Source organism: Tupaia chinensis, unplaced genomic scaffold (assembly GCF_000334495.1).
Source record: "Tupaia chinensis unplaced genomic scaffold, TupChi_1.0 Scaffold000099_1, whole genome shotgun sequence".
Taxonomy (NCBI): domain Eukaryota; kingdom Metazoa; phylum Chordata; class Mammalia; order Scandentia; family Tupaiidae; genus Tupaia; species Tupaia belangeri.
The window spans coordinates 1,068,117-1,081,184 of NW_006159563.1; the positions used below are offsets into that span (position 1 = coordinate 1,068,117).

Here is a 13,068-nt window from a genome sequence, read left to right on the forward strand (position 1 = left end):
TTCAGCCTGAAATACCCCAGCTACACGCACAGGTGCCCTAATCGGACAGGCCGGGGGACTAGAGGAAGGGAATCATGGTGTAGGCAGGCCGTGAGGGGTTCATCTCTTCTCTCTCTCTCTCTCTCCTCTCTCTCTCTCATATGTATGTGCACATGCTCTATCATGACTAAAGAAAAAAAGTTAACAAAAAAAAATTCCAAGTATATTAAGAAGAAAGAGACATCACCATTGGATTTCATGTAACTCGTGGAAGAAGAAAAGTGTAACTGGAACCAATCGAGTTTAAGGTGAACACGGAAAGAATTCATCTATAAATTTAATGTGTGGTCAGTTATCATATGAGAGGTCTTCAAAATGTCCATGAGAGATGCATATTATTAAAAATCTAGGCATGTATCTAAAAAATGTTTGCACCTAAATACACTTGTACTTTAATTCCATTTTTCAAACAACTTTCTGAAGTACCCTCTTATGTGGCATAATTATTTGATTCCAGAATATTGAAAAAAAAATAAAAAGAAAAATATTTACTTTAACTCGATTCCAAAAAATATTGGGTCATGTTAATGCAAGTTAAGATGCATTTTTGCATAAAAAAAACACTTAATGAGACTAGCATGGGACCACTTCATGGGACATGGCTATGTCGCTGGACTCCCATGTAGTCAACCGCAGTTCAAGTCTCGGACCTGATGGCTTAAACTCATGCCGAGCACATGTGCATGTATGCCCAAGATCCTGGGAGGAGAAGGGATTGTCATCCCCCCCCCCCTGGGGGGGTGATTTCTCAGTTTCTGTTTCTCTGTCTCTCTGTCTTTCTGGGGAGCGCCCATGCCCTGTAGCAGAAAAAAACTCTCAAAAATAAGTAAAACGGGGAAAAAAAAGAAAAACACTTCATGACTTTCCTAGTGAACTAATCATTATCTAAGCCTTCCTAAATTATTTAGCATGAACATTATTTTGCTTACCTAAAAAATCTACTGATAGGAACCGGAGATGGTGTAGCAGTTACATAGGTGGATTCCCACCGGGCTGACCACGGTTGAAGTCCTGGATCTGGGGGGCGTCAAAGTCATGGAGGTGCATGTGCGTGCCCAAGATCACAGGAGGAGAATGGAGGAGAAGCAACTGCAGCATGGCCTCCTCCCCTGAGCAGTGATTTCTCACTTTCCCTCTCACTGTGTCTGTCTCTCTGTTTTTCTCTCTGGTGAGTATATGCGCCCTAACGCAAAAACCTCTTAGAAAAGAAAAATATCTAATGATATAGTGAAGCATCTATAATTCACTGTCTTAGTGTATTTATAATCTCTTATAATGAACACTAAATCTATATCAAGTATGATAATGTAATGTTTAACCTTAAACTTCTGTTCTTTCTATGTATCAACCCCAAAATATCCAGGTCACTACATGTGCACATGGATATGTTTTATGGAATAGTTTGGAAAACACAGCTCTAAAAACAATGTTTTCATTGTTTTGTTTTGTTTTCAGTCAAGAAATCTCAACTGATCTACAACAAACATCACTTAGTTTTTTTTTTTTTTTTAGAATTATTTCATTTAACTTTATTTATTCATTTCAATTTGACCCAAGAGGGACAGAGCAAGAGTGAGAGAAAGAGAGAGAAAGTGAGAGAACAATCTGCCACGTCTGGGACTTGAACTGTAGTTGGTCATGTGGGAGTCCAGTGCCCTTAACCACCATGCCACCTGCCTGCCCCACAAACATCACTTAATTTTGTCTTTTGTTGTTGTTGTTGTTGTTAAAGAATTATTTTATTTAACTTTATTTATTTAATTATTTATTTTAATTTGACCAGAGAGGGACAGAGCAAGAGAGAGAGAGGGAGAGAGAGGAAAGGGAAAGTGAGAAAGCAAGCAGCCAGGTCCAGGACTCGAACTGCGGACAGCCATGTGGGTGTACAGTGCCCTTAACCACCACGCCACCTGCCAGCCCCAGTACACTTAGTTTCAAGGTTGCAGTAGCCTATGTGCCAATCTGCTTAAGAAAGAAGCGGTGATGGGCTTGATTACAGAGTCAGAGCAGGAGAGTATAAAGCAAAGTGATTGTGAAGTGAGTCACTTCCCAGAGTTGTTCCAAAGACTGCATGCGAGGAGAAGCGGGGTGGGCAAGGCCAGGAACCCTAATGAGTGTCTGAGACAGCCAAACAGGGAAAGCTCTCATTTCTTAAAAAGAAGCTCATTTTGCACAAAGTAAACCAAGGCATAGCAGATAAAAGAATCATATTTTCTCCTCGATAACAAATTGCAGGAGCAAATCATTCAATCCCATATCCCACAGAAAAATGTAGATTCTAGGCAAAACACCAACCACTTTTACATTGAGAAAAGTAGCCAAGAGGTGAACCTTTCCAAAGTTGTTATTGATCTACTTTTGTTTTTTAAATTGGTAAAAATTATTATTCAAGTTACTTGTTCTAGGCTATAGCACAGTGGGATAAAAATGGGCAGAATTAAGTCTAAGCCAGTAAGAAGAATGCAAGTCAGGCTTGGTCCAAAATGAATGGTCATATGAACATGCATCACAAGATAAATATCTAAATATCCTAGAGACAAACCAAATCTGAATGCAAAGGAACAAGGTGAACGAGAAAAGCCATGATGCAGTAAACACCAGAAATAAGCAGAGCTGCTCAGTACCTCCTCTTAGCTCCCCTCTGGCAACCTGATTTAATTGGCTCTGCTGTGCAATTTTCTACCAAGGGTAGCTTAAGGGCACCTTCTTGCCTGTGATGTTTTTATCACAGTATCTCCTTTAGAGTTAGGGGAGAAAGCACAGTCTTCTGCGAGAGAAAAATGCCCATTTTATCAGGCTAGGGCAAGGCTATGTTCTACTCCTGAATACTGGTACTTGAAGAATTTTATGTATTTTGGGATTTGGGAGATAGTTGATTAATTCAGGAAAAGACACATCTTACTTATACTTTGCAAAGTCAACTCGTAAGTTCCAGCAGTAGCTTTGTCAAAGTAGCTTTATCACACTGATAGGATACTTACCAAATTTGTAACTAGAGCAGAGATTTGGAACGTACTACTAAATATTACATTGCTCTGAGAGAATGTCTTAATCTAACTAAAGAGCAAGTAAAACATCAAGAAATATGCAAAATAACTTTTATATATACAAAATGACACATCAAGATATTAAGATAAAATATTGAGTTAATTGTCTTTATAAGTCAGAAGTCATTGAGGTGTATATATATATATATTCATATTAGCGTATATATAAACTATTTTGCAGAACAGAGACTTCACACCAGCATAATTCATGTAGTCATACAGAACAGATATATGAAATATCTTAAGCCAATTCTCCCAAAATTTCAAGTTAAATGCTGTGGTTTTGAATTACCCTATTATTTCAACTTTTCAGGGATGCCCTAAAAAAAAATGGAAGACATTGTTGACAAGACTTTAATATCCAGCGACATTCCACAAACTAAAATCATCTTAATTGGGGGGATTAATATCATAAGAAATATTAAGAGAGAAAAATAATAATTTGACCGTTAGCTGCTTGGGGACTCTGGAAAGTGAACTATGTCTGTTCTTTGTCCACACTTCTGATTGCTAAGTAGAAAAGCTGCTTCTTGGCAAACTCAGAAATGACACATACTGAAATGGTAAGCAATCATGAAAACAAATCAAAACATTAAAAAGGACCTATAGTGTTCAAAAGCTAAAGTTTATACCCAAGAGTCACATAGCCAAGTTGTTAAAGAGCTCAAGCCAAGAGCAAAGGTAGGATAGGGTCTTCCTCTCGCACTGACAGCTCCCTGCCATCACTAAGGTGAGAGGGGAATGTGATCACATGGAACCATTCAATTCTTTCCTAGACAGAGGCTGGTGGGTTTTTCTCTGTGACAGTCAAAACTGAAATCTCTACATAATTTTCAAGCAGGGTATATTTACTGGCTGGTGTGATAAATATTTCTTCTGTTCATTTGTGTTCATAACCCTACTATACGGAACTGTTCAGTCTGAAATTCAATTCTTACATAGAATTATGATTCCCTTTGTCCTTCTGAAAATAGAATTCCCTATGTGATTGTTTGCTTTCTTGCTATGAAAGTTCAAGGTTTGTCAAAATGATACATAAACAATTACATGTATGCAAAGGTAGATAGGATGAATGAGGCTGGAAGTAGCCACATGAAATGAACTTCCCAATATTTATACAAGAAAACCATATTATTGTGACATTGACATTTCAACATGATTATTAGCTTTGAAGTACTGGACTTCAAAATTTTTTTAAAGAGTCATGGCTAGTGTCTTGAGAAACACGCCAGACAAGTGCACATGCATGCCCAAAACCCCAAGAGGAGAACAGAAGAGAATGGCTTGTGGTGTGTCCATCTCCCAGGGAGTGATTTCTCACTTTGCATATCTCTGTCTCTTACTCTGTCTCTATCTCTCTCTCTCTCTGCCTCAGACAAGTCCATAGGCTCTACAACAAACTGAAAAACAAAACCTTTGTTTTCATCTCTCTCTCCCTGTCTGTATCTATGCACACAAGGTGGAAGCATTGAAGAGTAATGCTCATTATCCTCTAAATCACAAAACCCATCAGCTGTACATATTTGGATAACAGCTACATATACTTCTATATAGCCTTTTATGGACTAATATCTGTAGGTAATTCAGAAGCATGTCATTCCCCCAAGATCTGGTTCTTTAATCTGAACACAGGCCAACCTTCTGTTAAGAATGACAAAAAAACCCTCTAGGGCTGCTGGAATTACTTTGCTCTGTTTTAGATTCCAGAGTTAGTGTTAGGCTGGCAATGCTTGTGAACTGGGAGTAATGAGTCTAGAAAGTGAGACTGGCACCTTCTAGATTTCTCACTTGTCTCAGACTGAAGTAGAAGCAAATGTGGCTTAAAGCATAGACTTTGGTCTTTGAAATGTTAACCTCTAATTACTTATTAGAGTATTATCATTACTCTCCTATGACAGGCAACATTCTCTAAATCAGATTATACTCACTTGAAAAAGAATCTATGACTTTGTGAATGTGTTATTACACAGATCTCATGTGGGTCAACTTCAAGAGTTTAAAGACATTGAAGCTCCCTCTAAAATTTATTTTAATGGTTTTCAGGACTCCTGAGCTCATTCTGTCCCATTGACAGAGCAGTAGACTATCATATGCTTTAAGAGGTTTCTGTCAAGACAGTTCTACTTAGATATGGTGAGAATATAAAGTAGAAGAGACTTCATATGGGAAATCCTAAAAATTCTACTAAAATAAAATTAGATATAATAGACAAGTTCAGCTAGACTTCAGGATACAAGACCAATATATTAAAGTTAACTGCATTTCTACACACTTGCAATAAACAAAGAAAGAAAGACATCAAGAACATTCCATTTGTATTTACATCAAAGAGAATAAACTATTTAGGGTTAATTTTTTAAAAAACTGCAAAATTTATAATCCGAAAGCTACAAAAAAAATCATTTACTAAAATTAAAGAGATCTAAAAAGCAGAAAGAAATACCATGTTCATAGACCAGAGATTCAATGGTCTATGATGATGCAGAGATTCAATGCATTCCTGATGATAATCCTAGCTGGCTTCTTGTAGCAAATGGTAAACTGATTCTAATATTCACATAAAAACTCAAGGGACCCAGAATAGCTAGAACAATTTTGAAAAGGATGAACACATTTAGAAATCTCACAATTTCTGATTTCGAAGTTTACTACAAAGAAACAGTAATATAGGCAGTATGGTGCCGTCATAAAAAATAAACATACAGATCAATGGAAGAGAATTCAGAGTATACCTACAGTCAATTGATTTACCATACTGTGAAGGCCATTACATGATGAAAGAAATCTTTTCAAGAAATGATGCTAGGACAAATGGATATCCACATGAAAAAGAATGATTTTGGATCCCTGTGTCACAATAGCTACAAAAAGCAAATCAAAATGGATTAAAATAAAAACAAGAGGATTAAAGTGTACAGAACTCTTAGAATAAATATTGAGGTAAACCTTCCTGACTGGGGATTTCACAATGTTTTCTTAGATATGACACCAAAAGCACAAATCAAACAAAAATAGATAAATTGTTTTCATCAAAATTAAGTTAAGGCTCTCATGCTTCAAAGACCCTTAACAAAAATATATAAAGACAACTCAAGGGACCAGCAGTTAGCGTAATGGCTATGTCGCTGGACTCCCATGTAGTCGACCGCAGTTCGAGTCCCAGACCCGGTGGCTTAAACTCACACCGGGCACGTGTGCATGTGTGCCGAAGATCCCGAGAGGAGAATGGAGGAGAAGGGATTGTGGTGTGGCCATCTCCCCTGGGGGGTGATTTCTCGCTTTCTGTCTCTCTGTCTTTCTCTGTCTGGCAAGCACACGCGCCCTATAGCAAAAAAGAAAAAATAAAAAAAACCCAACTTCTCCAAAAAACAAAAAGACAACTCAAGGGATAGCACAAAATATATGCAAATTATATGCCTGAGAAGGTACTCGAATTTAGAACACATAAAGAATTCTTACAACTCAATAACAAGAAGACGGCCCAATTAAAAGTGGACAAAAATTCCAAAGAGACATAAATAGCCAGCAACCACGTGACAAGATGTTGAACATCAGCTATCAGAGAAATATAAATCAAAATCATAACTACTTCATGTCCACAAAGATGGCTATAGCAAAGCTCAGATAACACACACTGGCAAGATTATGGAGAAATTGAGACCCTAATTACTGATGGTGAGAATGTAAAATGGTGAAGCCACACTGAAAAACAGCCAGGTACCGGCCCTATAACTCAGTGCTTAAATGGGGGCCAGTTTCCACATAGCTGACTACACTTTGAGTCCTGGCCTGGCATCTTGAAAACACTGGGTACATATGCATGAGTGCCCCAAATCCTGATAGGATGGAGAAAAAACACTGTGGTGTGATCATGCTCCTTTGGTGGGCAGGAAGGCTTCTCTCTCTCTCTCTCTATCTCTCTCTTTCCTTGGTGAGTACACACACCCTATGTCAATTAAAAAAAAAAAATCCTAGAAGTTCTTCACAAAGTTAAAAATAGAGTTAACATTTGACTCAGAAATTCTAATCCTTATAATCCAAACAGTAAAGTGATCATTATTCAAATAAGCATTGTGATATTTTTCCATGAGAAATCAGATTCTGGCAGAGCTTAAGGCACTTTGCATCCTCCTAACTTGTAGGATTGTCTGCTGCTCTGCTGGAGAAATCTTTGCTGACCTTGTGAGGTCACTGAAGTAGAATAGGAGAAAAGGCATATCCAATCGCTCAATCTCCCTGTGCCTCAGTTCCTTCTGTGCAAAGATGAGGGTTACCTTGAAAAGTGCCTGACAAGGCTCTACTGAACATTTAGTTAAAAAAATAACTCAATCATACAATAGTTTCCTCTCATATTCTAATTCAGGAGCTATCTTGCAATCTACTAACAGCACTGTGCCAATGAGGACACCGTCTTCTAGACATGTTCCCGTCATGCCATAGCTGGCTACCTTCCTCAAGTAGCTTTTAAGTAGATCATTCGTGTAAATAGCAGCAAGTCCAAGTTCAGATCCTAGCAAGGTATGTTAATTTTAAAAACCTATATATAAAAGGCCACAGCTATATCTATGATTCCATGAGTTTTACAAAGAATAGCTAAAAAGTTTTCAGCATCCTCTAGTAACAACTTCAACTAATGTGGAGAGGTTCTAAAATCCAGAGCCAATACTTTAAGCATCAAATGAACCAATCATAGTGTTCAAGAAGCTCTTCCAGCTGACATGGGGATTTCTAACTAAATAAGTACAAAAGGGCACAAATCACTAATCCTTAAATAATTGCCTTGCCATCAGTGAAGTTTTTGTATCATAGATTACATATTATACATCCCATTAAAATTAAGAGACAATCAGGGCCAGCAGGTGGCATAGTTGTTAAGGTGCTAGACTCCCACATGGCCAACTGCAGTTCATGTTCTAAACCCAGAAGCTTGAAACACCAGGCACATGTGCAAGTGTGCCCAATGTCCCGAGAGGAGAAGGGATTATAGCAGAACCATCTTCCCTGGGCAGGGGAGATTTCTCACTTTCTTGCTCTCTGTCTCTCTGGTGAGTGAATGCACCCTATAGCAAAAATCTCCAGTAAAATAATAATAATAATAATAATAATAATTAAGAGGCAATCTACGAATCTGCAGAGAAGAAATCACACAATTTCCAGATTTGATATCTGATTTTGGTCTAGTCAAAGCCCATAAAAAACTAGAACTAAGCCCAGCTCTGTGGTCAATTTTTTGATATTCAGGTTTTTACCTAAATTTTTAGGTTTTCACATCTAAGGGAGCTCACAGATAACAAAGCTGTTATTTTTGGTTCCAGATCAGTCACAAAGATGACATGAAGGCTTTAGACAAATCATAGAGTTGACAGAGATATCCTGGATCTTGACACCAGGAAGCAGTAGAGAAAAAAAAAAAAAAAAACAGTCAAAAACATAAAACAACCTGTAATTTGTGAATAGGTTCAAGGGAATCAGTCCCAGAGAGGACAACTCACTGCAGAGAATGGGTGGACAGGGCAGAAAGGAAGCAGCAGTAAGAGGCCAGGAGAATCACTGAGAAGAAATTACTACTTAGAGACATCGTAAAAACGAGTAAGAGAAATTCAAAGAGTAAAATTAGCATTATGGTGATTTTTTAAATAGTTACTTTTAATTACATTGTATTCATCATTATTATTTTTTTTAATTTGACCAGAGAGAGACAAAGAAAGAGAGGAAAAGTGATAAAGCCTTCAGATCTGAGACTCGAACTGTGGTTAGCAATCTGGGAATCCAGCACCTTAACCACCATGCCACCTGCCAGCCCCAACATTATGTGACATAACATAACATTTAACATAATGTTAAATTTTAGATCCTTTGTTTACTTGGTGAACACAGCAAAGCAGTTTTAAAAATATTATACAAATAGAAACAAGATGGTGAAAGTCAGTTTTCAAAAAGATAAAGGTTGGAGAAATACTGCAATTACCACCAAGTATTTCTTGGAACTATAATGCATCCCTTAACTGCAGTTGGAGAGATACAGAAGTTTATGTCCTTATCTTTACTAGGAGCATATAAGTTTTGCAGAAATAAAATTGATAGAGAACATCATATATTTGATGAAAAAGCAACCACAAAGCAATGAAAGATCAAAATATGTAGAGCCAACTCTAGCAGGAGTCCAGAGTGAAGAAGTCACAGTGTGAGCTGGAATAGCCAATGAAGGAATCCTGGAAGCACGTTTTCAAGCACAGGAAAGATCAGAGTGTTGGAAAGGTAAGAAGCATGTGTTCTCTGAGACCAACAATGCAGAATTGCAGGCAAGGTGAGTAGAAGGTGTTTGGGTGCTGGGCCATTTTAAAAATGAGAGAAATGAAGTTGAATAGGTTGCAGTAGACCAAGTGCTGGGGGCTTTAAAGACCAGATAGTTTGTGGCTGTAGAGGAAGGCAACAGCAACAACAATCACAAAAACAATGCAGAGAGGCGATGAACTCTTGGACCAGTCACTTCCCACGTCTGTTGGAAGTATTACATTAACTCATTCACAAGGAACTGAGTGAATGACCAAAAAGAAGGCAGTCTGACCTCATCTACCACCTTCAGATTTTTCTACAGAGAAAAGTACAAGCCTTTAAAAAAAGAAATAATTTTCATATAAGTACCTGCTACAAAAAAAGAAATCAAATAGTCCATCTATTGATTTCATTTAGAAGACCTTAAAGATTTGAGCTATTGTTGCTTTTTAGCAGAATATAAACTTGTAGTCCATTCTTTGAACACACTCTTATTTATTATTTAGAAATCATTTAATTTAGAAATTATTTTTGGCTGTGCATATAGCTGGACACACATACTTTTCTCTTTTTTTAAAAGAGATTTTGCTATAGGATGTATGCTGTCGACAGAGAGACAAAGAGAGAAAGCAAGAAATTACCCCCCAAGGGGATGGCCAGGCAGTAACTCTTTCTCCTCCATTTTGCTCTCAGGATTTGGGGTGTGCGCACACACACACACACACGCACCTGGCATGAGTTTCAAGCTGCCAGGTTGGGGACCCGAACTGTGGTCATCCATGTGAGAATCCAGGGCCTTAACCACTACTCCACCTGCTGGCTCCATATACTTCTTAATAAATGGCTAGTTTTCAGCATAGCAATGCACTAATTCACAAAGCACTTTCAAAAGCATGTAAACCCTTTAGTGGTGAAGTGTGTACCTTTGTGTGTTCCTGACCTTCTGTGGGGAGGCAGATACCAGGTTATTTCTGAACATGTGACTCAGGAAGAGAACAACCTAATCAGAAAACAAGCTTATTTCAAATAATTGAGCAGGGATAATACAGAAATTTTTTATTTTGCCACAGTGATATGTGAAAGTATTCAATAATGTTCAAGTATTTAGTTATTTATCCTATTCAAAATGACCCTTTCTTCACAGAGTGGCCCATTTCCAGTTAATGTCTATGTCCTCCAAGGTATCGTGACTCAGACAAACTCTAAACAAAATAATATTGCCAAAGAGAGTCAGAGAGACAGGGAAAGATAGCAAAAACCTCTCAATAATAATAATAATAATAATAATAATTAAGAGGCAATCTACGAATCTGCAGAGAAGAAATCACACAATTTCCAGATTTGATATCTGATTTTGGTCTAGTCAAAGCCCATAAAAAACTAGAACTAAGCCCAGCTCTGTGGTCAATTTTTTGATATTCAGGTTTTTACCTAAATTTTTAGGTTTTCACATCTAAGGGAGCTCACAGATAACAAAGCTGTTATTTTTGGTTCCAGATCAGTCACAAAGATGACATGAAGGCTTTAGACAAATCATAGAGTTGACAGAGATATCCTGGATCTTGACACCAGGAAGCAGTAGAGAAAAAAAAAAAAAAAAACAGTCAAAAACATAAAACAACCTGTAATTTGTGAATAGGTTCAAGGGAATCAGTCCCAGAGAGGACAACTCACTGCAGAGAATGGGTGGACAGGGCAGAAAGGAAGCAGCAGTAAGAGGCCAGGAGAATCACTGAGAAGAAATTACTACTTAGAGACATCGTAAAAACGAGTAAGAGAAATTCAAAGAGTAAAATTAGCATTATGGTGATTTTTTAAATAGTTACTTTTAATTACATTGTATTCATCATTATTATTTTTTTTAATTTGACCAGAGAGAGACAAAGAAAGAGAGGAAAAGTGATAAAGCCTTCAGATCTGAGACTCGAACTGTGGTTAGCAATCTGGGAATCCAGCACCTTAACCACCATGCCACCTGCCAGCCCCAACATTATGTGACATAACATAACATTTAACATAATGTTAAATTTTAGATCCTTTGTTTACTTGGTGAACACAGCAAAGCAGTTTTAAAAATATTATACAAATAGAAACAAGATGGTGAAAGTCAGTTTTCAAAAAGATAAAGGTTGGAGAAATACTGCAATTACCACCAAGTATTTCTTGGAACTATAATGCATCCCTTAACTGCAGTTGGAGAGATACAGAAGTTTATGTCCTTATCTTTACTAGGAGCATATAAGTTTTGCAGAAATAAAATTGATAGAGAACATCATATATTTGATGAAAAAGCAACCACAAAGCAATGAAAGATCAAAATATGTAGAGCCAACTCTAGCAGGAGTCCAGAGTGAAGAAGTCACAGTGTGAGCTGGAATAGCCAATGAAGGAATCCTGGAAGCACGTTTTCAAGCACAGGAAAGATCAGAGTGTTGGAAAGGTAAGAAGCATGTGTTCTCTGAGACCAACAATGCAGAATTGCAGGCAAGGTGAGTAGAAGGTGTTTGGGTGCTGGGCCATTTTAAAAATGAGAGAAATGAAGTTGAATAGGTTGCAGTAGACCAAGTGCTGGGGGCTTTAAAGACCAGATAGTTTGTGGCTGTAGAGGAAGGCAACAGCAACAACAATCACAAAAACAATGCAGAGAGGCGATGAACTCTTGGACCAGTCACTTCCCACGTCTGTTGGAAGTATTACATTAACTCATTCACAAGGAACTGAGTGAATGACCAAAAAGAAGGCAGTCTGACCTCATCTACCACCTTCAGATTTTTCTACAGAGAAAAGTACAAGCCTTTAAAAAAAGAAATAATTTTCATATAAGTACCTGCTACAAAAAAAGAAATCAAATAGTCCATCTATTGATTTCATTTAGAAGACCTTAAAGATTTGAGCTATTGTTGCTTTTTAGCAGAATATAAACTTGTAGTCCATTCTTTGAACACACTCTTATTTATTATTTAGAAATCATTTAATTTAGAAATTATTTTTGGCTGTGCATATAGCTGGACACACATACTTTTCTCTTTTTTTAAAAGAGATTTTGCTATAGGATGTATGCTGTCGACAGAGAGACAAAGAGAGAAAGCAAGAAATTACCCCCCAAGGGGATGGCCAGGCAGTAACTCTTTCTCCTCCATTTTGCTCTCAGGATTTGGGGTGTGCGCACACACACACACACACGCACCTGGCATGAGTTTCAAGCTGCCAGGTTGGGGACCCGAACTGTGGTCATCCATGTGAGAATCCAGGGCCTTAACCACTACTCCACCTGCTGGCTCCATATACTTCTTAATAAATGGCTAGTTTTCAGCATAGCAATGCACTAATTCACAAAGCACTTTCAAAAGCATGTAAACCCTTTAGTGGTGAAGTGTGTACCTTTGTGTGTTCCTGACCTTCTGTGGGGAGGCAGATACCAGGTTATTTCTGAACATGTGACTCAGGAAGAGAACAACCTAATCAGAAAACAAGCTTATTTCAAATAATTGAGCAGGGATAATACAGAAATTTTTTATTTTGCCACAGTGATATGTGAAAGTATTCAATAATGTTCAAGTATTTAGTTATTTATCCTATTCAAAATGACCCTTTCTTCACAGAGTGGCCCATTTCCAGTTAATGTCTATGTCCTCCAAGGTATCGTGACTCAGACAAACTCTAAACAAAATAATATTGCCAAAGAGAGTCAGAGAGACAGGGAAAG

General features: G+C 37.7%; 1 protein-coding gene across 2 annotated transcripts in view; it reads right to left on the bottom strand.

Annotated features, from left to right (window-relative positions):
* The window catches only part of VCAN (versican), a 132,634-nt gene that overhangs the window by 87,336 nt on the left and 32,230 nt on the right, over nucleotides 1-13,068 (bottom strand). The window lies entirely within an intron of this gene.